At 35.1% G+C, this 24,863-nt stretch overlaps 2 protein-coding genes across 4 annotated transcripts in view; one reads left to right on the top strand and one right to left on the bottom strand.

Annotated features, from left to right (window-relative positions):
* The window catches only part of LOC118280709 (uncharacterized), a 184,268-nt gene extending 165,959 nt beyond the window's left edge, over positions 1-18,309 (bottom strand). Inside the window, exon 1 of the mRNA XM_050699219.1 lies at positions 18,298-18,309. The gene's annotated coding sequence lies outside the window, so the exon portion shown is untranslated. The remainder of the gene's footprint in view (positions 1-18,297) is intronic.
* LOC118281897 (ATP-binding cassette sub-family D member) overlaps positions 1-24,863 on the top strand; it is a 94,164-nt gene that overhangs the window by 954 nt on the left and 68,347 nt on the right. For all 3 annotated transcript variants that reach the window (XM_050699207.1, XM_050699206.1, XM_050699203.1), the window contains exon 2: positions 23,279-23,304. The gene's annotated coding sequence lies outside the window, so the exon portion shown is untranslated. The remainder of the gene's footprint in view (positions 1-23,278; positions 23,305-24,863) is intronic.

Here is a 24,863-nt window from a genome sequence, read left to right as displayed (position 1 = left end):
CCAAAATTACATACAATTTTAATGTATACAAAATTTAGACAAAAATTGCTTTTTCTCAAAACTGTCATCGTGTGGGTTGGTTCTGTGTTGCGTAAGTACGTCCAATTAATAACTATAAATTTAATAAAGAGTGTCTGTAATATTATGTCTAATAAGTAATAAATTACGGTAATTTTCTGGGAACTTCAAATTACTTTTTGTAAGATCTGGTTGAAAAAAGAAGGTATTACGCATTGAAAACACACTGTTATTGTCCTTATTTTCTTTCCCTCGATAAACTTGTAATTTTATAAACAGCTGGCACTTAACTGTTGCAACAACGTAGTATTTTGTAGTCAGAATAAACTTAGATAATGTTTACATATTTTTTTACTTCTTTATAGAAATGGTAACATAAATCCAGCCAGCTGAGTTTGTTTTGTTAATAAAAAAGTTTATAGATAGTCAGGACAAAGCCTTCCAGCTTATCATTATATCAAAACAAACTAATCTTTCCACATAAAATAAGAAAATATATTTTTTAAACATACAATTTTGATTGTATTTAATAAGCAAGCAGTAAATTAAATTTAATTATACCTAATAAAACAAATAAGTTTGTACTAATTCTATTTATTTATTTTTAATTTCACATTATATTATGCTTTAAGTATTGTAAGTACAAGAATTTGAAAATGGAATGTTATCTATTTTTATTTATTTACTGTTGGCAGCAACACTAAACATGTAAAAAATCTTCTATTTTAATTTTCAAGGATGAGCAAAATTTGGAAGTCCATTACTTCACATTATGCATAGGTCTTTCCCAAAAACTTGTAATATCAGCAACTTGCATGTAGGTTCAGCAATACTTAGCTGTTTTGTGGATGATGGACATTGTAGCAAATTAAATGTTTACAAACATTGTTATCAAATCTCATTGTTAATTTATTGATGTCTACAGTAATTTTTTAGATTATAAGGTTTAGTTGCAAATCATATATTCAATATTTGCATTATTATTGAAAATAATGTGAACAAAGCAATTGTATCTAGTAAAGTTTTTAATTCTATATTATTAGATACAATTTCTAAGCACCGGTTTTCGATAAAACTTTTTTCTAATTGATGTAGATGTAGCTGACCCATTGCCTCCCTGACTGTTTCTTAATTAATTAATTGATTAGGTTTTAAATTACATAGCAGTACCGAATTTACTTTGTAAAATAAAGCTGCTTTTTTGTTTATTTGTTGTTGAACACTGATTCAATTTGTAAGTAGCCAGTACCAGTAGTTTGGTACCTAGTTTTTTATGATTGAGTTCTTATAGCAGTTTTTGAAACATAGAAGTTTTAAGGTAGTTAATAAAATAAAAAAAAAAACAAAATTGGATAAAGGGGAATAGACATCTCAATGTCCACTTATTTTATCCTACGCCTTTATACTATAGGTGGAGACCTATCATCTACAGTGTAATATAATACCTACTCCAAAGAATCTTTTATTATTACATGATACTCAATTACTCATAATATTATCATCTTGCTCCTAAAGCTGGCATCACTGAGACACAGGAAGTCCCACAGATCTCAGAAGTCAGTTGGAGCAATTAAAATATCGCGTGACCCGACATCTCACGCGACGTGCCTCGCGTGTACATGTAGGTAGGTAGTTGTACATAGGAGAATTTACACTCTAATCGTTCTTAGAAGCTCCATCTTTTATCTTAGATGTTATTCTATTAATGGGAGTAGTTACAGTCACTATGTTGTGTTCGAACGTCGCGCGTCGTAAGGATACGATTACAAAACGTCTACGATTTTTTTAAATTTTTTGATGGGGGAAAATCTTCCAATGGCTTCTCCCGCCTTGGGTGAGGCGACAGACTCTAACTGACTAAACACCCCTTCCTTCTCCTGCTTTGAGCCGGAGCCACGGTAACGTGTTACGTTGTCCACAGCTCAACGTTTACGATATGTGTGCGAAAGGTTTAAGGGCATCCAATAGTGGTGCAAAAGTTTTTGTTACCTTATTTTGTCCTACCATGTATGTATTTTGAAACGTAGAGGGCCTTGATTTGGCATAAATGAGCCGTCTCGACCGGAGTGGTACACCACGGTCTCGCAGACAACCGGCGTGAAATAACGCATGCCCTGTATTTTGCCGTGTGAGAGAGTTAGTCGCATCAATCGTCGCCAAATCCTTTCCCAATTTTTTTAAGAAAATACGTAGCCATGCCTTGTGCATGGCTACGTATTTTCTCTTGGTCTAAAAATAGTCGTGTTAGTGAATAGGTCATAAAACGATAGTAATTACTTACCTACATGCACATTAACGGAAAAACCGGATTGTGCAATTATGAAATTCGCCCTTTGTACCAGCTTACCCGCCAATTTTGCAAAGGACAATGTTATCTAACGTAATACTATTTATAGGAATCTTTATCTATACAGAATAAGCCTTTGCTTACTGTATTTCTGTAAGGATATTATTTTTATCAAAACATGTAACATGCGTAGATTAATTAAACAATCTACGGGTCTTATCGAAACGTGAGGGTTAGTAAATTGATGAGATTGCGATTTTGTAAAGGAGTTGCACCTATTCTTTCTTTAATTCTTATGATGCGCAGAGATTAGAGAAAATAGTTATGGTATGGAAAAATTCCTTCTGACCAATTAAGTAACTCTTGAATTCTTCTTTATTCTTTCTTCTTCTTTCTAACTAACTAACTAACGAAGAAACTGCTTAAAAATTGCCCCATCTCTTAACGCTAGCTAAGCTACTGACCTCATTTTAAGTAAGGGCGATGTACAATTTATTGTAGGAACAATGAACATTTTCAAGGACGTTATTCAGACCTCTGCCTACTCCTTCGAGGATAAAAGGCATGACGTCGCATGTACATTTTCAAGGACTCTTTTAAACCTTAAACCACTAATTGAAGTGTCGTAAGTATTAATTTATTTTGCGTATTCAAATGTTAAGTTAATCCTTTTTCTTTGTTCCTTTGTGTGAGGACCGATTTGGTTGTCATTGACGGTACAATCTCAAATGTACCTTGTTTAGTTGGTGTTAAGAGTTACATCCAGTTGACAGATATTGTGGTAAGCATTCTATTATTTACATACATATTAGATTTCTTTTATTTAGTACCTAATTATCTATGTATCGTATTATTGAACGTCACGTGTAGCTGACTTTGAGCACGGGTTTAAACAAAGCGTAATATTTTGCTTATTAGGTAACTAGTTATTTCCACGCGGTTTCACCCACTTACCCCACAAGTAACCTTAGTATGAGTTTGCTTTACGTTTAAAGTAATCGAAACGAGAGCGCGTGCGGCTCTCTGATTGGTTGGTTCATCCCTGTCGGCCAATCAGAGCGTCAGACGTCCTTTTGTTTCGTTTTCGTTCTACGTAAAACAAACTCGTTCTAAGGGTACTAATTGGCCGGCTCAAATAAACCAACCAATGAATAGGTCGGTTCTCATCACTGGTGATCAGGTACCCTATTCGTTATAGAAGTGAAAAAACAAATTCAAGCGAGGTCGCTTAGGCTTATTATGCACAGGTATTTTATTATGCACGACACCAAATCGGTTCGTGTTTTTAATAATAACAAGAAAATTATCTCTATAATTAAACAAACCTCGATACAATAATTATTATTATTTACCGCTAATTGATAATAATTAAGTATTTTTAATTAATTAAAAGAGTTTTGCAAGCGGAAATTACCTATAATAAATTAATATCATTCGTTACTATGGCAACGGAAACTTAATAGCGTTGTTTTTTTGTAGTTATTATCTTTGTTGTGCACAATAACAATGATGTAATCAGTAAACAATTGACTTTGTAACACTGTAGTACTAGTAGGTAGGTAACTAGAGACTACCCTAGAGTACCTAGCTACATATTGGGTAGAGATGATCTTTAATTTCTTTGTAACCCTCAATAACTACTTTCAGGCTTCCTCTAAATCCGCGTACACACTCATTTCTGAGTCCACCTGATAGTTACTATCATCAGATCAGGGACATCTACTGCTGAAAAATACCAATGAGAAGTCATTGGGTGATTTTTCCCGCTTAAAAAAAAAAACTTTCAGGTGGAGCCACGCACAACACAACGACGCACAAGTTATCGCACGGTGCAATGTGCGGTAACTTGTACCGCCAAATAAATCCTATTTAGAAAAAGGATTTCATAAAAAGGTTTTGTTATGTCTAGAATTCTAAATTAAAATCCAACGAACCAGGATATAACAACACCGTTAAATGAGTGATTTAACCTAGAAAAAAGCAAAAACGACGAGACATAACTAGTAGACTTACGACCTCCGATTCACTCCTCAGTACTCCGGATGGCAATTAAACATCGTGAGTCGTTGCAGTTACGGTAAAAAATTGCATAAAAAGACCAGTTATTTGTTAAAAAAAAAGTGTAAAAAGATCAATTTTGTAATCTGTTAATGGCAGTCGATATATCGGAGAAAAAGTGCCTAATGAACTAGATAAAAAATTTAATAAAAAACATAAGTATATTGCGTGCTTAGCTAAGTCAGACCTGTGGTCAGACTGTCAATTCATATTTTTGGCATCTCAGTTTGCAAATTTTATGACTGGTCTGCAAACAGAAACTATGCACTTACGAAAAACCTATATATGCCTAGTTTTTTTGTTGCCCGTTTACAAACCTACAATTTCATATGCACATGACACACAGACTCCAAAAACAATTTGTGAATCTTATAGCCAAGTTATTAAATACCCATTTGAAATAAATTCTGTAAATAATCTCTAATACTATTACTAAAGCTTCAAGTTATTTGCTTTGACTTAAAACCATTCACAAGAATGGTTGGAATAATTTAATGAAACATTGATTTGTACAATTACAATTACCATACAAATTGGTCGCGTGCGGCATTTCGTATAAATAAATAATACCACTTGTACCTTTTTTGTATCTACTTACAAATAATGGTAAATTAATACAATTTGTAGTACTATTGCCCCACTTACTGTGATTGGGGTGATATTTGTTTTATTTCGAGTAGTCCATTGAAATGATACAATTTAAATACCGAATATTCCATATTTTTAAAGGACCCAATTTTATTTTTGTACCATATTTATGTATGTCAATAGAAGCTAAACTAGTGTTGCCGGCCTTTTGGGCGTTAGGAATTTAAGGGTTATTGGGGAGTCGGGGATTGGGAAGATTTAGAAGGGAGGTAATTGGTAATTCAATAGACTAAAGCCAAAACCGCCCTACCTCAAATAACTAGGTAGCGGAAACACTAATGGGAACTGTAAAAGGGTGTGTTTTCAAACACTTTACAATTAGGAATACTTTCATTTAAAGGAAGGACATCAATTTAATTAGTTATTGTAGTTACTTAAAACGTAAAAAAATCAAAGTACAATATTACATTATACAAACCACAATACAATATTACATGAACATTATTAGCAGTGATTCATAATTATGTAGCGATAGTACATAGGACACAAAGTAGTATTTGTTTACTATGTATATTCATAATGTAATTTTATGGTTCAATTCTCGATTCTAATCAATAGAACAAAGCAGACTATTACCTATTATAGTAATATTACATCCAGAAAATAGTTAGTTGCATTACATTGTAATAGCAACCTTAAAGTGAATGCTCCTGTTTAACTATGTTTTACTTATGTGTAATGTCAGTTACTTTAATTGGTTCTCTACCATAATTTTATTGTAACTTTCGTGAGACATACTAAATTAATTATTATGTTATCGACTTACTCACGTATTTGTTTGACGAGGAACTCGACTAGTTTCAAGCCATGCTAGAGGCTCATATTCATGAGCATTCCGCGACAATCGCCGCGTCGTGTATCTACCGTTGTAAATGTTGAATTAAATAAATAAACCTTTGGTTGTGCTTGTAATACTTAAAACTAATTAATTTTTGCTCGTAAATTACTTAATTGTATATGTAATTTCGAAGTACATAACGTTTTAAATTAAGCGGCTTTATGACTAATATAAAGACTTCTGTATGATTCAACTGTTGTACCTACATCTTCGTAATTTGTAAAACCGACATCAAACAGTTTAACGTTCGCAAAACAACTACAATAAATTATTTTTTAGAAATAATTTATTAAACAATGGTTTCTCGTCATTGTGTTTGTTCAGTCGTTCTCATAATATAATGTAATTAGATTCAATTTTAACATTAAGGCCTGTGCAGACGAGAGACTCATCCGTCTGAATTAAGCTAATTGCATCAAGCAAGAGCACGGGGTATACTTTGTCGTCTTTGTCAGTTATTTGATGCAGTTGCGTCAGGTTCTCGTTGGATCTTTTAAACAAATCCTAAAAATCGGTGTGAGGCAATTCTTGCTTGTAGGTGAAGTTACCAATACCAACTCAACTCCCCAAAAAGACCGGCAACGCTCTTGTAGGCCCTCTAGTGTTGCGGGATTATCCATGTTCTTATAACTAACAATCAGGAGATCCAACATACGTTCATGTCCGTATCGAAAGAATATTTTTATCCAAACCGGACAAAAGTCCCTCGTTTGCACAGGCCTCAAAGGGAACTTTGATAACACCAATGACCTCCACATTTCAGCGATGTAATGTAACCTCAACATATTTTTATGCAATAAAAACCATGAAATTATGTAGATAGCGTTTTCCTTTATGAAAATTGACGTGATTTTGTTGATAAAAACGAGGTTACAACGATTTAATGCTAATGTTTTGTTATTATGGAATAGATAGGTATTTGTTTTGTAATGTATCGTGACATCGGCGCTAAATAATGTTTAATGTGGAATAGTTGAGATGTTTTTGCGTAAATTACCTGGAAAGATAAGCTATATGACCATTTCTGCCAAACACAAAACATGAGGTAGGTACCGCATTTTTTTCTCTGTTTGTAATTTGACCAAGCATGACTTCGTGTTTCGTGATCGTGGTCTGTCGAAACGCACTGCTTGTAACCACAATCAGTGCAATAGTTGAAGGTAGTTGAAGGTTTTAATTTTTTAAAGTAACTTTAATATTATCATTCTAAACAAGTCGGCTCGACCGGAGTGATGCCACGACCTCACAGGAAACCGACGTGAAACAACGTTTGCGTTGTGTTTCGTTGTGTGAGTTACCGAAGGCCCATTTACCTCCCTTCCCTATTTTTTTCAATTCCTATTATCCAACAACCCTTAAATTCCTAACCGCCAAAAGGCCGGCAACGCATTTGTAACACTTCTGGTGTTTCGAGTGTCCACGGGCGACGGCAATTGCGATATGCCTGCTCGTTTACCGACTTATACCAAAAAAATGCAACAATAATAAAACCAACAAAACAATCAAGCTATACAATTAACCAGTATCATCTGTACCCGTGTAAACTAAAAACCAGTAGTTTGCAATTAACATTAACACACAAACAGACATTACAAAACCAATATTAAAGTGCAATTAAGTAGATCCTTGAGCGAGTCATTAACTAAGTAATGGCGATCCATCGCGCGTGTCCTGAATGTTACGTGGCGCGTGGTGCCTGCTCTGATGGCCTGCAACTCTTCCAGTTCCGGGCTGATGGGTTTTCTTTGTATTGTCCCCTGTACTATGATTTCCTTTGCCATAAGTCGGTGAATGTACCTGGTAAACTTTGGAAATATTTAGTTACGTATGCTTTGAACCGAATCCCGTTTAAGCATTAGTTAACAAAGAGAATGGAAAAGATAAAATGTACCTTAACCACATTCATAGACTTTTCTATTCTATTGGTCGATATTGTCATTTAAATGCCATTTGGCTTAAGTTTGGACATTGCGTTTTGTAGATCGTCAAAAATGATATCACATAAGCTACTAATTTCTACTACTACTAACTGCTCCATCGTAGGCCGCATCATCACTTACAATCAGGTGAGATAGCGGCGAAACCTCAAAGAACCATTTAACATAAAAAATTGCAATCTTAATAAGCTCTATCGCTAAACATACTTTTTACTTTATACACATCATAGAATCTCTAGTTCTAAGTATTTCCCCGAACACTGCACCTTGCACAATGATTGCCTAACGACTCACTTATGCACTTGAGACCAGCCCAGACATCCTTCCTAGCTTCTAGTCCTGTCGCAACAGCGAGAGGTAAAGGAACGCCTCACTAAGTATTAGCACATAATAATACACACATTGCCAGGTGGTTTCCAGGTTCTTGTCAATTAATTATGTATACAGACAAACAGACAGTCAAGAAGTTGTAAAGATTTAAGCGAATATTCCAATTAGGTCTGTGTGTCTGTAAATTTTATTGCTTCCGAGATAATTTCCAAAAATAAATTATTTAGACTTTTCATTACAATAAAGTATTCTAAAAACACTTTCATTCTAGATTTTATCTACTTAATTCTTGATATTTTCTAGTTAGTTTTCTAGAAATAAGTCTGCTATTTGACGTAAAAATCTAACGCACTATTTCATACGTAATTCATAGAAAATATCGTTTTTGACGTTTCGAAAAAAGTATTGAACTCGAATAGTTGGAAAATAACCTATTCGACTTAAATAGGCTATTTGTGTTTACAAATCTGTTTATTTGTTTGTAACTCGCTGCGAAACAACAAGACTCCATAAAGAAGAAACTAGTGAAACCAATATTGATGTACTTAATACCAATAGTTGCCTAGTAAGTAGTAACGAGTTGGTCAGGAGTCCAAGTGGCGTGTATAATGACCCGAAAACAGTTTAAAGCCATTAACCGGTTAGTCAGTGCAGTTGCTCTTTGTTTGGTGATCAGAACCCTTAGTATGAGTTTGGCTTACGTATAAAGTTATCGAAACGAGAGTGCGTTCGGAGCTCTGATTGGTTGCTTTATTCGAGCCGGCCAATCAGAGCGCCGAACGCGCTCTCGTTTCGCTGTCGTTCAACGTAAAGCAAACTCGTACTAAGGGTACAGAACGCGGTGACAGTTTCTCTTTGGTCTTTGTTTGGGTTTAGAAATGTCGGTATTTGTACGTGCATTGTAATTACAAGACGAGCGATGGCCGTTTTGGTACATAGACATTGTAATGAAAAGATATTAGCTTTAAGACCCGCCTGACGAGATCTTCGGATCTTTTAAAGGCCGGCAACGCACCTGTGACTCCTCTGGTGTTGCCGGTGTCCATGGGCGGCGCTGATCGTTTACCATCAGGTAACTCGTATGTTCGATTGCCACCTATGCCATAAAAAAAAAACAAAAATATACGAGCATCATAAGCTTTTAACTGAAAAACTGTGCACTTATAAAGAACGACGTTGCAACAAAAGTATCTTACGCTAAAGTGAAGTGTATTTTATGCAGATTTGTACAAGTACCCACATCTAAGACTGGATAGAAAGTGTTGGTACGTACCTAAGCGCAGTGGCAATGCACTTTTAGCAGTTAAAATCATTTGCTCGCCGTAGTTGTAAGTACAAACTTTCGTAATGTCAGTTGTCGACCAGAACGGGTTCGGTTTCCGTTTTACTAATACAGGCTTAGGCACAGACCTTGACATGTTAGGCCTGGATTTATAAACTGGGTAATTTATTTACTTTTTATATCTCTTTTTCGCTTTTTTCTTGTGACAAGGAAAATCAGTTGATTGCTTTTAGTGTTTTTTCTGGTGCAAGGACACATTTAACACCTAGTGTTCCTCATTTGTATTTATAACCTGAAGTCGGTAGCGATCCTAATCGCCTAATCAGGTGTTCAGGTCATCGTCGTAAGTCATTAAAAATCTGAAGGGTTAAATTATGTCTGATGATTAGTACACGCTTTGATTGATGTCGAGAGCATTTAGAGCAGGTTTTTATTAATGGTGTGAAGTTTTGTGCAGATTTAAGTACCTACTTGGTGTATAATAATGTTGTTACTGTACTGTCAAATTACTATCGTTTACACACAAGGACTTGCTTCCAAAGTAGATATTTGGTGATGGTGTAGTTTTTGTTTAGACGTCGACAAATCTCTTATCATTTTCTAAGGTGCAAAGGAGACTTCAAATAGTACAAATAGTATCGATGTTCACCACAGTTATTGACAATTTACTATAGGTTAATTTAATGATTGATCTGCACGACTGCAGCAATGAGCTTGTCATGTAATATCTATAGGTTTGTTTAAAGAAAACACTGATATTACATAATATCTAAAACAAACACTTTCTATTTCACTTCATAACGAAATGTGTGTGGTTGACGCATCACAATTCACAGACGTTCTGGCCTCTTAAATTAAAATGGACATTTCCGGGACATGGTGGGATGCGAATTCATTGAAATACGGAGGTGTAATGTATGAAGATTTCTTTGTACTGTAATTGAAAAGGCCTTCGCAGATTCATGCTAATTTATGAAAATTTAAATACACGTCAGTCTTTCCATCCGTGGACCACCCGTTTAGGTCAACCGTCTAGATCTGGTGGAGATGTGGACAACGGACACTTTTTCCTAATCTTGGTGATACTTAATCTATTACTAATTTAAGATGGTTTTCTCTTTTTATGGATTAGGAGATAAATTAATAGATGGACCACCTAATGATAAGCTACCAGTGTCCCCCAAAATGTATCTAAGTCGACTAGAAGCAGGAAAATGGTTGGAAAACAACAGTTGTGATACTATGTTATAAATATCCTAAATCTCTAATGTCCTGAATCATCATATAGGCATTATCGGCACACGTGGCACGTGGCCATATAATCGATTAGGCTATTAGCCTGTTACAATTAGGCGATGAGCTCTTATGTGATTGGTTTATCATCGATTTTTTAATTAATCTATTTTCCTTGACAGGCACGAGACCTGTTTTTACAGAAATGTTTTTGTGTTGCAAGACTGGTTATTATTTATGTAAAGTTGGCTTTAAAAATTCTAGTTTTATCGTCTACAATCATTTCCCGATTCTGTAGTTGTGTATTTCTGTATACCTACTGATCATAGGCTTTAAAGTCAAGGCATTTATTTTAATTAATCCTTAATTAGGCACTTTTGAAACGTCAAATTGAATTTTCCGTCGCTCTGTCTGTCAGTGAAGCTAGATGTTCGTTCCAAAGTGTAGCTTCGGACTGCCTAGCGAGTTACCGGGGCTCCGGCTCCGGCTCCGAAAAGCAGGCAGTAGGAACGGGATGGTTTTAGTCAGGAAGAGTTTGACACTCCCGCTCGCTTAACCAAGGCGGGAGAAGTCATTAGATAATTGTCCCCCTCAAAATAAAAAGTTTCGAATAGAGAAGAACAAGCAAGAAACTCCATGCCTACACCTTTCAGATTAGCTGGTTAAAAGCCTGGATCCAGCAGCTTCCAGCGTCTTTTATCAACTAATCTTGGGGCTGATATATTGATTTAGTTATTACTGTACGAAAATTCATCAATATCAGTTCAACCATTTTGAAGCGAAAGCACAACAAATAACTTCATAACGTTAATATACCCTTGTGCTATTTATAGTAATCATTATCTATTTTTAAGTAAGTGAAGTACATATGTAAATATTTACTTGAACATACATAGTTATTATAAAGTAAATAAAAAAGGTCTCTGTGTGTAGTTCAACGTACCGCGAAACATATTAATTTATGGTCTGATTATAATAATAAGAAATTCAGTACGGCATCCAAATATTTTAGGCGTATTTAGGTTATAATCTACATATTTATGTAAATAATATAAAGTACAATGAACTAATTACGTAGTTTTAAGGTTATTATGATAACGGGAACTTTGTTTTGCAAATAAATTAGTGGTCTCAAGCGATTTATTTTGTTTGGTGAGTTTAAAAAGGAAAAGTTTTGATGTAGGTCATTGGATTTTTGGTTTATAATGGGAGTATGCTTTTCTGTTTTGGATGGAACATAAAAGAGTTATAAATATAGGGAATTAACTTGAAATAATTTCTTAACTATAAATCACAACTTACTCGCGTAAATATTTGGAGAAAAAGCTCTATTAGTTTCGAGTCACAGAGGGACTCTTCATCATGAGCAGCGTACGCACACAGCGTAGCCAGTAGGCTGCGCGACGTTGCCGCGTTTCACGATTGTTATTATACGAATAATTTCTTGGTTTAATATCTGATTAAGTAGGTATTTACGTACAAGTTTGTCGGATGATATCGCTTATCCAATTTGACGCAGCCCTTCAGATGTGTATATGCAAACACTACACAAACAATACAAACAGAAACTCTACAATGCAAAGTAAAACAAAAAAAAAATACAGGTAAAGAATCTACATTTAATAAGTACCTTGTATTATAAAAACTGTTCGGTTTGTTTTTATTACCTACATACTTTAAAAGGTCACCTTTGTGTACAAAATATAATCATATCGTCACGGATCAATTGAATACTTATCCTGATAGCGGAATAAATAAATAACAACTCAGGTACATACAATTTTAATTTGTATTCACTAGATATACGTAGTATGCTACGGGTACTAATCATTGCAAAAACCTTTTGGAGCCCAAAGGTTCATCGAGGTTCGATGAACATTGGGACACCTTGAGGAGCTGAAAGAGTTGCCTTCTTCACATTGAATCCAATTAGGTATCAGAAGAACCAACAAACAACTTTGGTGTTCAAACAACGATTGAACGCATAATTAACTGCAAATAAAAAAATCAAGTATTTCTTATTTCCAATTATAATTATAGCCAATTTGTTCAATAGGGACAAATTTTTCGGATGTGACTTTCTCCCACATTCAATTTACTGAACATCAAGATGACTATTTAGAGATACAGGAGAGGTCACTTGTTAGAAAATAAATGTTGAAAAATTTACTGTTCTAACATCTATTCATCCTATTCCTGTACCTAATCTCCCATTCCTGTTTTACGTTAAAAAAAAGAATCCCGAATTATCCAATACGAAAATACACTCGTTTTTATATCTTTATCCGCACAAAATAACATGCGCACTATAATTTTATGGTCTCAAGGTCGTATACTGGTTACCGGTTGAGCCACAGCTAGCTAGTTAGAGACCACTTTCTACTAGAAATGTCGGTAAGTTAAATACTTATTAGCACCTCTCTCTTAAGTTTCAAGTTTCTCCTCAGTATTACTTAGGCCCGATATGATATGAATGCCGAGAGTTATGTTTTTGTCAAGTTTTTACTTACTTTTGCGGTTTTGAAAGTAAGAGGGATTCTACTGCTAATGTAAAGGTTTGTAAGTGGTATTGATGGTTATATAGGTGTTTTTTATTGATTGATGGAGGTCGTAATAACAGTCTAAACTAATAAAAAAGCATGTCAAACCATATCTCAAAAGCAAGAGGTATTATTGACTATAAAACTGATGACTACCAAAATGTCCTTTATGCGAACATCTCGGGGAAAATAAGCCAGTCAAGCAGTTATTATATGAATTTCGGTAAAAAAATTGAAGGAGTTTAATCTTCAAGCAATATTGACACAGTGAAATACACTGTGTTTAACATGTCAAACATCAAAACAATGCGAGTTGAGTTCATACGCACTCATTTATCAACGAATGTACTCGGTGACACATAGCGTAACCTTTGCACTGCATCCATGCAACTGCTCAATTGCTGACACACAAACAATACATCTTATCAGTAGTCAGTAACAATTATTGATCTACTATAATAATGTTATGTAGAGAGAAAACATTGTTTGTTTATTAATACTAAGTTGTTGGTTTAAGTGTGGGAGAGTCATACGGCTTGACCGGAGTGATACCACGGCCTCACAGAAAATCGATGTTAAACAACGGTTGCGTCGTGTGTCGTCGTATGAGTGGGGTTACCGGAGGCCCTATATTACTGCCCAAGTCTACCCAATCCCCGAATCCCCAACAATCCTCAAATTCCTAACCTCCGGCAACGCACTTGTAACGCTTCTGATGTTTCGGGTGTCCATCGGCGGCACCAATTGCTTAGGTACTATCAAGTGATTCGCCAGCTCGTTTAGCGGCTTATCCCATAAAACATTAAATGGGCTATGAAACTACTGGATCGATTTAAAAAAAATCTTTCACAACTAGGCAGCTTATTTTTATGGCATAGATTGGCATACACATATACTATTTTTTATATTTGAAAAACCATACAGCTGGTATTGAATAAATGTCATTTACTTGTAAATCGGAAATAAGTCTTTATTTGCAGATCATTTAGCGTTCAAAGTTAGTCAATCTAGACTGGTTTGGCTGAACAAATGTACTAAGCAAACTTGTCTGTTTATTTAGTCCAATAGCGATTTGTTTTTGGGTTTTGTAGGCTATTAGATAATATTTTATTGATGTGAATTATGGTATTACAAGGTTTAACTGTGTGGATCTTAGGTCTATCTATGTTTTAGTGACTACTGGTATGTGTGACTACTATGGTTTGTAACAAAATATTGAGTTTATATTCCAAGTTGGTCAACTACTAAGATTTTTCATTACAATTTTTTTTTATTGTTTCCATTTGGGCGTAGTGTGTGACGAAATAGATCTCCCTCCCTTTATTAGTAGGTACTTATATAGGACTTATACCAGAAAAGGAGCAAAGTGTAATAACTACAAACATATCTACACTTTACCTTTAAGGGTAAACCAACCCTTATCTCTACGTAGCAACACATTTACTCGCTTATTGGAAATAGAAGCAATATCTGCAATATCCAGCCTCGAGTAACACGAACTGTTTCGTACATTACCGTAAACTACTCTTGCGCCATCTGCGTTTGAAGTATCGAAAGGGCGTAACTACAGAAGGTATTTGTTTAATCGATTTTCTACCTTCCTCTTTTGTAGAGTAAGTCGAAAATAAGAATAACGTGACTTGACCAGCTGGCTTCTATACAAGTAAAGAACACGTGGAATATAGATATCTGTATATCTATATGTACTATGTATACTGTATAGGCTACTCGCTCGGAAACTAGCCGTAGAGTACTTCTGAATTATTTATCGACTTGAGAAACACTACCGAGGCTCCTAAACTTTATAATATTAGTTATATCCTGCGGGTAAAGTTGTTGGGCAACGGTGAATGGTATCTGCCATAAGCCCTAGGACACGAATGGTGCCTATATCGGTTGGTAAGTTTTGTTGTGTGTAAAATGAGGTGTGTTCAAAACTAAGAAAAGACCGTATTCCTTTTTTAAAAGGCCGGCAACGCACCTGTTGCTCCTCCTCCTGGTGTTGCCGGCGTTCATGGGCAGCGCTGATCGATTACCATCAGGTGACCCGTTAGTCTTGTTTTCCCCTATTTCATAGAAAAAGGCCGTAAATGAGACTTTATTTAATTGGCAACTTAATGTGTGATAAAGGTAAATAAACAACAACAAAACATTACGAAAACTAAGTGAAACAGGTTCTATTGACTTGCAGTTTTATACGAAATCTTAAGTACATAGTAATACGGCGTGGTAAAGGGCTATTTCGTATTATTTACTCAAGTATCGCGAAACACATTGCAATAGAAGCTCTCAGTTGAGGGCGCAAACAGGCAGTACTACTTACTACTACTTGAACTTGAGTGTGGTGTCAGACACAACTTATTATTTTTTGTTGGAGTTTCTGTAAAATCCCGAGATCGGATCTGAAATTTTGGATTAGAATTTGAGGATCGCTTATTACCCAATTTCGTCTGATAGATGAAGTCTATGCAGATTTACAACAATTTATTGTTTCCTTAAAACTTAATTTATTAGGCAACTTTGTGAATCGTTTTGCTTCTATGCATATCAAGGTAAAATATAGATATAAATAAAGTCGGTTTTAGTGTAAATATACGAATTTTTGATTCAAGGCTTTGTTGCTTAAATAGTTAGGCTATTTTTAGCGCATATTTAGACACGTTTATTTTTAAACTTTACTACTAGTTATTTCATGTGATTCTTAGTATTCATAATTAAATTACATGCATATAAATGTATCTAATTGAAATAGAAGATAAAGGTAACAAAAGACTAGTGCTTTTTATTGCAATTTTTCATTACATATGATCAGTTTCAAAGGTCTACTCAAAGAAGAAGATAGAGTAACGCACATGTTAGATATAGTAACTCCTTTGGGGTGTCCATGGCGGCACTGATCGCTCACCTTCAGGTGAACCATCTGATCGTTTGCACAAATAAATAGTTAACCCCATACTCCAGCACCTTGAACAAAAACAGAAAAGATCGTATTCCTTTTTAAAAGGCTGGTAATGCACCTGTGTCGCCTCTGGTGTCATTGGCGGCTCTGATCGCTTACAATCAGGTGACCTGTCTGCTCGTATAAATTTGTATAATGCCATTAAAAAAACCTTTTATTACTCAAATATTTCCTACCATGAACCAGCTTGCATCAGCGTTTCCTTCACTAAATATACAATTCAGTTACGAAACGCATAACGTTCATAATTTAATTATTATTGTATAGGTACAGTTAATTAACCAGTTATAATAATAGTGCTTGTAAACCTAGTTTTAAAACATCGCTATAAAATTAATATTTACGATGAGAAATCGCATCGTTTGCGAGACCTTAGTCACGTCAACAGATCGTGATTGACTATAATGCTGGACTGTGGGTCCGCTTTACATGGTGTGGTGAATTCTTGAGGGCAACCCGGATCACGGCCACAGGCAGTGGAGGAACACCGCGGTGGTTTTAGCCGGTATAATTTCGGCATGCACCCCCGTCGTTCTCACGGCGTGGGAAGTCCATGAGGATTTACATAGCGTTACAAAAAAAGGGTCCGCTCTACATAAACGACTTGGTTATAATCTCCACAATTGGAGAGTTGGTTTAAAAGGTTCAGGTTTATCTGAGACCGCTGCTGTCCAGTTTCTGAAGTCCATTAGCCTACTCTACGGCTTTAAATAAGACCATGATAAAGTTATTTTCAAGGTTCACTTGTCTTACAGTCTTTCAGAGTCAGAGAAAACATAGAAATAACTGGTGGCCACATACGTAGCAGTGTAACTGAACGGTATACCAGAACTGAAGGCTTGTGCTACACACGATTCAAGCATGCCTGTGCAGTCTCAGTTCTGCACCTGTGACAAATCGAAGAAGTCGTGTTGTGCAATAAGTATTTTTTGAAATATGCCACCGGGTCTATCTAAAGTGACACCCACAAGACTGAAGGCTGAAGCGTTCCGAAACACACGCTCATGTATACATGTATGATATACCAGATCGTGTAGTTTTACAGATCGTAGTTTTGATCTGCCTTCCAGACTTGTGCAAGTCAGGAAACTTGTGCAAGTTTTGTCACACACACGCTCTGTATACTTGCACCAGTCTTCAGTTTCGGTATACCGTTCAGGTATACCGCTACGTATTTGGCCACCATTAAGATAAGCCTGGATGCCAAAATTCTATCTTTGGTTGCCAATTCACCTCGAAAATTTAATTGGTTCCGTTAGTAAGATATTTAACGGAACCATTGTAAATTATTAATAACTCAAATCATAATTAAGATTAACTGTTTATTTAGAAGATCGTTTTATACCCAAAAAGAGAATACAGACAACATAATAAGTATCGGTATTTTTATTTCAACCAGCTAAATTAGTGATATTTACCCACCTAACTAGTTGTTGCTTTATTTATTAAATCAGTATTAGTATGTAGTTAGACAGGTTTTAAGATTAATGCCATGTTGCAATTTCTGCCTCGAATTAGGATGGACACATAGATCAACCTTCGTCCTTCTAGCTGTCATTGCCTTTTGACATTTTAAAGTGTAGCCTGTCGAAGCTATGGTGCAAACTTTGTGAATTTACCTGACATTTTGTTGCCAAAAGACTTTTAAAAGCGTTTATTTAGTTTGGTCTGTCCCGATGATTTTGTTTCTCCCGCCTTGTATGAGGCGAGAGGGAGTGTCAGACTCTTCAGCATTTAAATAAATGCCATTTTAATTGCGTCTCTGGTCTGGTCTAGCAACACTGACCAAAGAGCACTCATTTGCGAAATTCACGGAAGTCTGTACGGAGTCTCGATTTATGTCTGCCGTATATGTGGTTATGTACACGTATTGCAATAGGATTGGTCTATTCAGTAGGCAGTATTCACTCGCATCGAAGTAAGATTACCTATAGATTACCAATATCTTTGTCATGCACTTATCCCAACTCATTTGTAGACGACAGATTTGACCATATTTGGTTCTGGATAGAGTGACCGAAGTTATCTATTTCGTCTCTTCCACCTTTTGCTTCTTGTGTCCTCCAATTCCAATCCTTCTTGTCAGGCGGTATCTAGAAAGAAAGAAAGAAAATACATTTATTTGGTACAGCATAAGGCACAAACACAATAGTTTTTACACTATAATTGTATCTAGAATCAAAGCACAATTTGAGCATTATTAACAAACGATTACAAACATTATGTTGTAATCAATAAGACTCCATTTCTCTTAAGTTACAAGTTTACACTATTCAAGTTCTTAACAAATAGCAGTGGACAGAAGCCACTGGTGCACAACGGGGTCAAGCCGTGCGCTTGCGCATGTTGCAAAAGCTTACCGGATAAGCGATTGCATTGCCTATACAAATATGTATATTAAAGTACAATTTGCTATCATTATCATATTGTTAGCCTTCTATACTTATAGTGCTATTATTTATTATAGTATGTTATTAAGAAATAAAGGAATTAGTTGGAAAGTCAAGTTATTTATTTTATTGCTGGTCTCGTTTACTTTATTACTCGTTTAATTATATTTATTGTAAGCGAACTCATGGTTCCCCTGATGGTAAGCAATTGCTGCCGTCCATGGATACCCCAAACATTCACGTCCATTTTCTGTGAGGCCTTAGTATCACTTCGGTCGAGCCTGCACATTCATGGCGAAGTATAACTCTCGCACACTTCTTACAAATTAGAGTATCTATCTGGTAAAATTTCGCTATAATCCACTTCTAATTTAGGTATAATTCATTTGGTGTTTTTTTGGATCTCATTTTGTAGATATTTTAGGATACCCCAACAGGAATAAATGATAATGTTTTTTGGGACCAAAACGAATGCCAAATGGGATCCAACGAAAATAACTCCGGTTGATTGATAGAGGTCAACGTTTCATCGCTCCTTTGATGTCAGGAGCGTAAGTTTTGGGCGAATTATTCATCGTTTTATTGATATTCATTTAAATTGAAACTAGCACAAATTATAAGTAGGTTCTAAATCATACATAAAATACTATACATACATAAATTGATTCATATCAATCTCTTGAAGTACCGGTTTCTAATCTCGTGACGAGAGCACGTGAACTGTCGCCAACCGGTTAACTATTGCAGTTTGTTTAACCCGGTTATGTTTGTGACTTGGTTAAACGTTGATACGTGAGAATTCTAACTGTTGCATGCAAACTGCTAATTGCCGTATATCTGAGGTCTTCTGATTTAGAGAACCTAACAGTAATTGAAGTTGTATTTATTAAATTAAGTTTAAATTAATGTTTTGATTTAAATTGCTTCCAAAGTACTGTTAGTTAAGTTACTGTAATTTTTTTGTACCTACCTATATGATACGTATTTTTCTGCTATCTTAGCTTAGCTTATTAATATTAGAAATGCTAAAGTTTGTAGTTTTTACTTAAAGACGTCAAAACAACTGAAGGGATCAAGATGACATTTGGAACAGGGATAGATTATGGTCTAGACTAATAGATAACACATACATATTTTTTATCCCACGGGAACGCAGGCGAAGCCGCATGCAGAAGCTGGTTTGAGATAAAGAAGAATATTTATTTTTTGCTTTAATAGGAGGATGATAAAAATAACCATATTAAACATGCAGAATGTTACAAGGTTAATTTAAAACCTTTATTAATATCTTATCCATTATGTAATGCATAAATATTATAATTCATCTTCCAGGAACTTATAAATGTTATAATAACAGTCCTTGAATAGTTGAATATCAAGAAGTTCTAGTTTTAATATTAAATTGGATGCAGAATATTAAAATTTGTTTATTTATTCTGCTTGTATGCATACCTATGCATTGCAAACAGCATTTAAATAGATGGTACTTAAGTAAAATCTGATAGTTCTAGAAAATTTAAGTGTTTGGTGACCCTGTTTTTTTATTGATATTGATCACTTAAATTCTTCATTGTAGGAAGACGTCTTTACTTAGCATGGGGATTGTAACAGACCGATTCGTTTGACATACTAATTATTACTCAAATAATCTTATTTGTTGGATGATTTTGATACATGTTTAGTGTTTACTAAATCTTAACACGTAAGATCAGATGACGATGAGAAGAAGGAAAATCCTTATGTTATCGGCTTACTCACGTAACGGTTTGACGAGGAACTCGACTAGTTTCAAGCCATGCTAGAGGCTTATATTTATGAGCAGCATTCCGCGACACACGACGCGGCGATTGTCGCGCTGCTACAGTAGCATCGCGACAATCGCGACAGTAGCAGCGTGAGTAAGCCGATAACATAATAATTAATTTAGTATGTCTCACGAAAGTTACAATAAAATTAAGGAAAATCCTCGCCAATTAAAGAGGCCTTAATCTAAAAATTAATTGGTAAGGTCATTAGCTTACGGGGATTCCTAGTTTCAATGTCCAATATGAAGGTTGCGAATTACTTCTCAGAATTAATTTAATTTCCGTTGTAAATGTGCGGTCACATGCATTTATAATAACTTCGGACGTCCGAATGGTTTTATATTTGCATAGCCATTCGATTGTATGCGATTAATGCTTGTGTGTGTGTTGGGAAAATGTTTGGTTTTTACAATCCCCTTGCTTCTGTGAATTTTGTGGCTATTATGTTTATGTTTTTATTTTTAGAAGTAGCTTATTTGTTATAAATAACTCTTTCTGGCGGAGGTGCTAGTTGAGATATCATAATATCATGGCGTTGATGGTGCGGGTTGAAATATTAAAAAAATTATAAAATTATACGTAGTTATGTCTTCTTTAGTTCGGATCTAATGTTACTTCGTAGTTTATTGGTTTTGGATCTATATTAGATTGAAAAGCATAGAACGCTCTAGACAGGATTACCTTTTTGGTTAATCTTTTTTTTAGAATTTAACGATTTATTTATTCCGTCAATGATTTGCTTAATTTACAAAAAAATCATGGTTCACTCACGTACATTCGACTCTCTGACATTTCTTTCTTTAATCTTAAAGTTCAAAATACTTTTAAACTGACATAAAATCACAATATCTTCGTACGTATCCGAATTCTGCCTCCGATACCCTTTGACCTACCGCAACCCGGAACAAAAGCCGACCGATACGATAACCTTTACAGTGCCCTTCATAGGTTCACACTGAGGATATTGTTGTGGCAATCTTTACAGTAAAGACCAAAACCAGAATAAAAGTTCATTGGTCATATGGCTAAAGGTGCTTTTCCACAAGAAATGTGCTATGTAGCTATGCTACGAAGATGTAATAGCTAAGCTGTGAAACTATGTGACTGTTTCCACCGATACTAAGGTATGTAGCTATGCAACTAAGATGTGCTATGAAGATGCGTCGCCGCAAAGTAGCTGTGCGAGGAAGATGCGCAGCTTGAATATACGATGTATCGATAGCACACATCTTTCCATATAAAAAGCCATAGCTTCGCTGAGTCCATTTTAGTCAGTGCTAGCCAATGTATATGATTGGTGGAAGCCAAACGCATCCACAGCATAGCACATGTCTAAGGAAAAGCACCCTGAAGGTTGGCTATGTGTATAGGGTTGGTACAAGTTTTGAATTCACACCCAGATTGCAGTTTTTTTTATATAAGTTTCCTTGTAAGGGAATGAGTCTAGAATGAGTCTGGAACTCCTTGCCGGAGTCTGTGTTTCCTGATGGGTACAACGTGGGTGTCTTCAAAGCCCGAGTGAATAGGTTGCTTATGGGCAGACGTGCTCCACCGTAGGCTGCATCATCACTTACCATCAGGCGAGATAGCGGCCAAACGTTATAGCCCATTCAATATATAAAAAAAAACCTAAATGCTGGAATCCGTGAGTCTCTATGCAGACTATTAATGTAAAGTTTGACTTTATAGTCCTTGGGACATGAATAACTATCTTGGATCCCGCAACGGAATAAATCAGAAGAATTAGAGGAAAAGTAAACGATAGTTTCCACTTCCCTCGGTGAAATATAACGCGGGAGACAGAAGGACTGTATCCTAAAAGCACAAAAAGAGATCGGGAGACAAGCCTTTCGAAATGTACTGTTATGTTCAAGTGGTATTTTTCACTTGATTAAAGGATCATTCATCATCACATGGCCATTGTACTTACCACTGCCAATCATGTGACTAATGAAGTGACTAAAGTTCATTGAATTCAGGTATACAGGCATTGTAGCCAGCTGCAGATCAACCTACACCTTAAGATTTTCAACTTTATTCTTTTGATATAGAGTCTATAATCAAATAAAGATTGGAGAAGCTTCACTTGCAGTTGACCATAGTGACCAGCTGTCTGTAAAGGTTAGCTTGCACGTGCATCGTTTATTTTTTAAAGGATATTTAATTTGTATGATGGTTGGCGTATGACAGCTGATCGTCATGCTATAGGGTCGTTGACCTGAGGTCGAACTTTTTGGAACGTGATTTGTAACCAATGTTTTGTCTTGTTGGTTGTTTTAAGGTTGATACGAATTATTAGTCATCTACGTAGTAAATAGTTCTAGTATAGGGTTCCACTATAGATATTTCTGTAGATTTTTTTAATATTTCTGTGGATTCCAAAATTTTTATGTCTATTGTCCTCTAATATCTAATACAGTGAAAAGTGGTGTAACAAATGTGTGGTTAAGAGCCCCAAGCCCCGAGAACTTTTTGGGGGTTATAAAAAAAGATGTGTGGATTTATTATGACAATGAAAAATATAAATAACATGAAAAATGTAGTTTCGATTAACAGTTTAAAAAAAAGATCTATAGTTTTTCATATTTCGTTTTAAGTGGTCAATAGAATATAATATGTACAATAGCTTCTGCTTCTTCTTACAATAATTTCATCCCGATCCCTTGAGCCGTTTCGACGCGAAAAAGTAACATAATCATAATATATCATAACAAACTTCGCATTTATGATACAAGCTTCTGCGAGCGACTTCACTCTCTTTCCCGTGGGATAAAAAGTAGCCTATGTGTTATTCTAGACCATAATCTACCTCTGTTCCAAATTTCATCTCGATCCCTTCAGCCATTTTTACGTGAAGGAGTAACAAACACATTCACATTTATAATATTAGTAGGATTACTTTAAACATTCATAATATGATAATCTTCTAATAAAACTTTATTATTTGTTTCAGAACTTGAGAAAATCCAGTAAATTAATGTAAGTACACGATGTTATTGCGGCTCGGTTACGGAAACTACCTACTTATACGTAATTTCCTGTACATTCATAATAGCAGTATACATATTTACCTACAAAACGTTTGCATACTTGATTGATGATTTGGAACTAATGAATATTAATAGTACTTATACTAGTTTTTACATGCGGTTTTGCCTGCCTATGTCCTTCTCCATAATTTCTGTGACTCCACTGGTGTTGCGGGTGTCCATCGCGTGCGCCGATCGCTTACCATCAGGTGACCCGTCTGCTCGTTTGCCCCCTATTCCATAAAAAATCACAATGTCAAATAAAATAACAAATAAAATGCATGAGTGACGATGAACTGAAATTAAAAGAACCCTTTTTAGTTTTATAGCTTTTTAGGTTTTAGTATTTACCTGCCTCGTCTTGTGGTTCTTATTTTTATTTAATTATATCCTGATTCATCTATATCATACATATTATATATCATACATCTATATCATATATACATATTATATTTTGTATCATAAGTTATCAGTGTATGACATTCTACTTTCTACTATAATAAAGTAAAAAATATACCTGTAAGATTTATGTGCTTAACGTGAAATATCATTGAAGTTACTATACTTCAATGATATTTCACGTTAAGCAAATACAAAGAGGGGATGTCATAATGTGATTGTACACTGTACATAATTAAACGGACCTGTACATTGATTTTGTAAGTAAAAATTCGATGCGGTAATCGATCCCGTTATACTTACATATGTAATGCACAGCTCAGTGTTTGCTCATCTAGTGCCACAATAGCTGGTGATTGTATAATATTATATGATAAGTTACATAATATTATTTTGACCCTAATCTAATCAATTACCCATCATAGTATGTTATGGTTATGACATTTAGGTATTCGCTAACTTTAAATTGCCTATAAAAACTATATAATATTTATGACATAAGTAATAAACCAAATTAACTTCAAAACTAAATCAAATTAAGTATTAGTCACGCGTTTATAAGCGTTCCATAAAATTTAAATACTTTAGTAATCCTTATCAACTCAATTCATTTACTGCACGGCCGCGTATTTCATATGTATGTCAGAAAAAAAATATTACGAAATTTTATAACATTTTGCGACCATCTTATTTACCATAAACGCCATAAAAAATTTGCTAAATCACTCGTATCTAAGTGGAATCTCCCATGCCCTACATAGTCCTTAAGTTGCGTAAGGCAGTGTGTCATGAAAGTGACCTGCAACTTGCGTGTGCGCACAATGACTTTACTTTCGATACGCTGCTGTAGGGATGGGAATGATGTGCGGAATTGTATCGATGTTATGTGAACTGTTGTTTTTTTTTAATGGTTATGTGAATTTTGTTTTTGTTTGCTTTTTAGTTATTGATTCTGACTTGGAACTCTATTGAGTTAGATCAAGTATGAAATAAATAATTTATACGTAATTTAAAGTTTAAAAATCTCTCGAAAAGTTTAAGTGTCTATCGATTAAATCACTTGAAACTATAATATTAATAAAGCAATAAATAAATTCATATACTGTACTC

Source organism: Spodoptera frugiperda, chromosome 16, assembly GCF_023101765.2.
Source record: "Spodoptera frugiperda isolate SF20-4 chromosome 16, AGI-APGP_CSIRO_Sfru_2.0, whole genome shotgun sequence".
NCBI classification, from domain to species: Eukaryota; Metazoa; Arthropoda; class Insecta; order Lepidoptera; family Noctuidae; genus Spodoptera; species Spodoptera frugiperda.
Note: the sequence above shows the minus strand (reverse complement) of the source record. Positions and strands in the feature narration are given on the sequence as shown.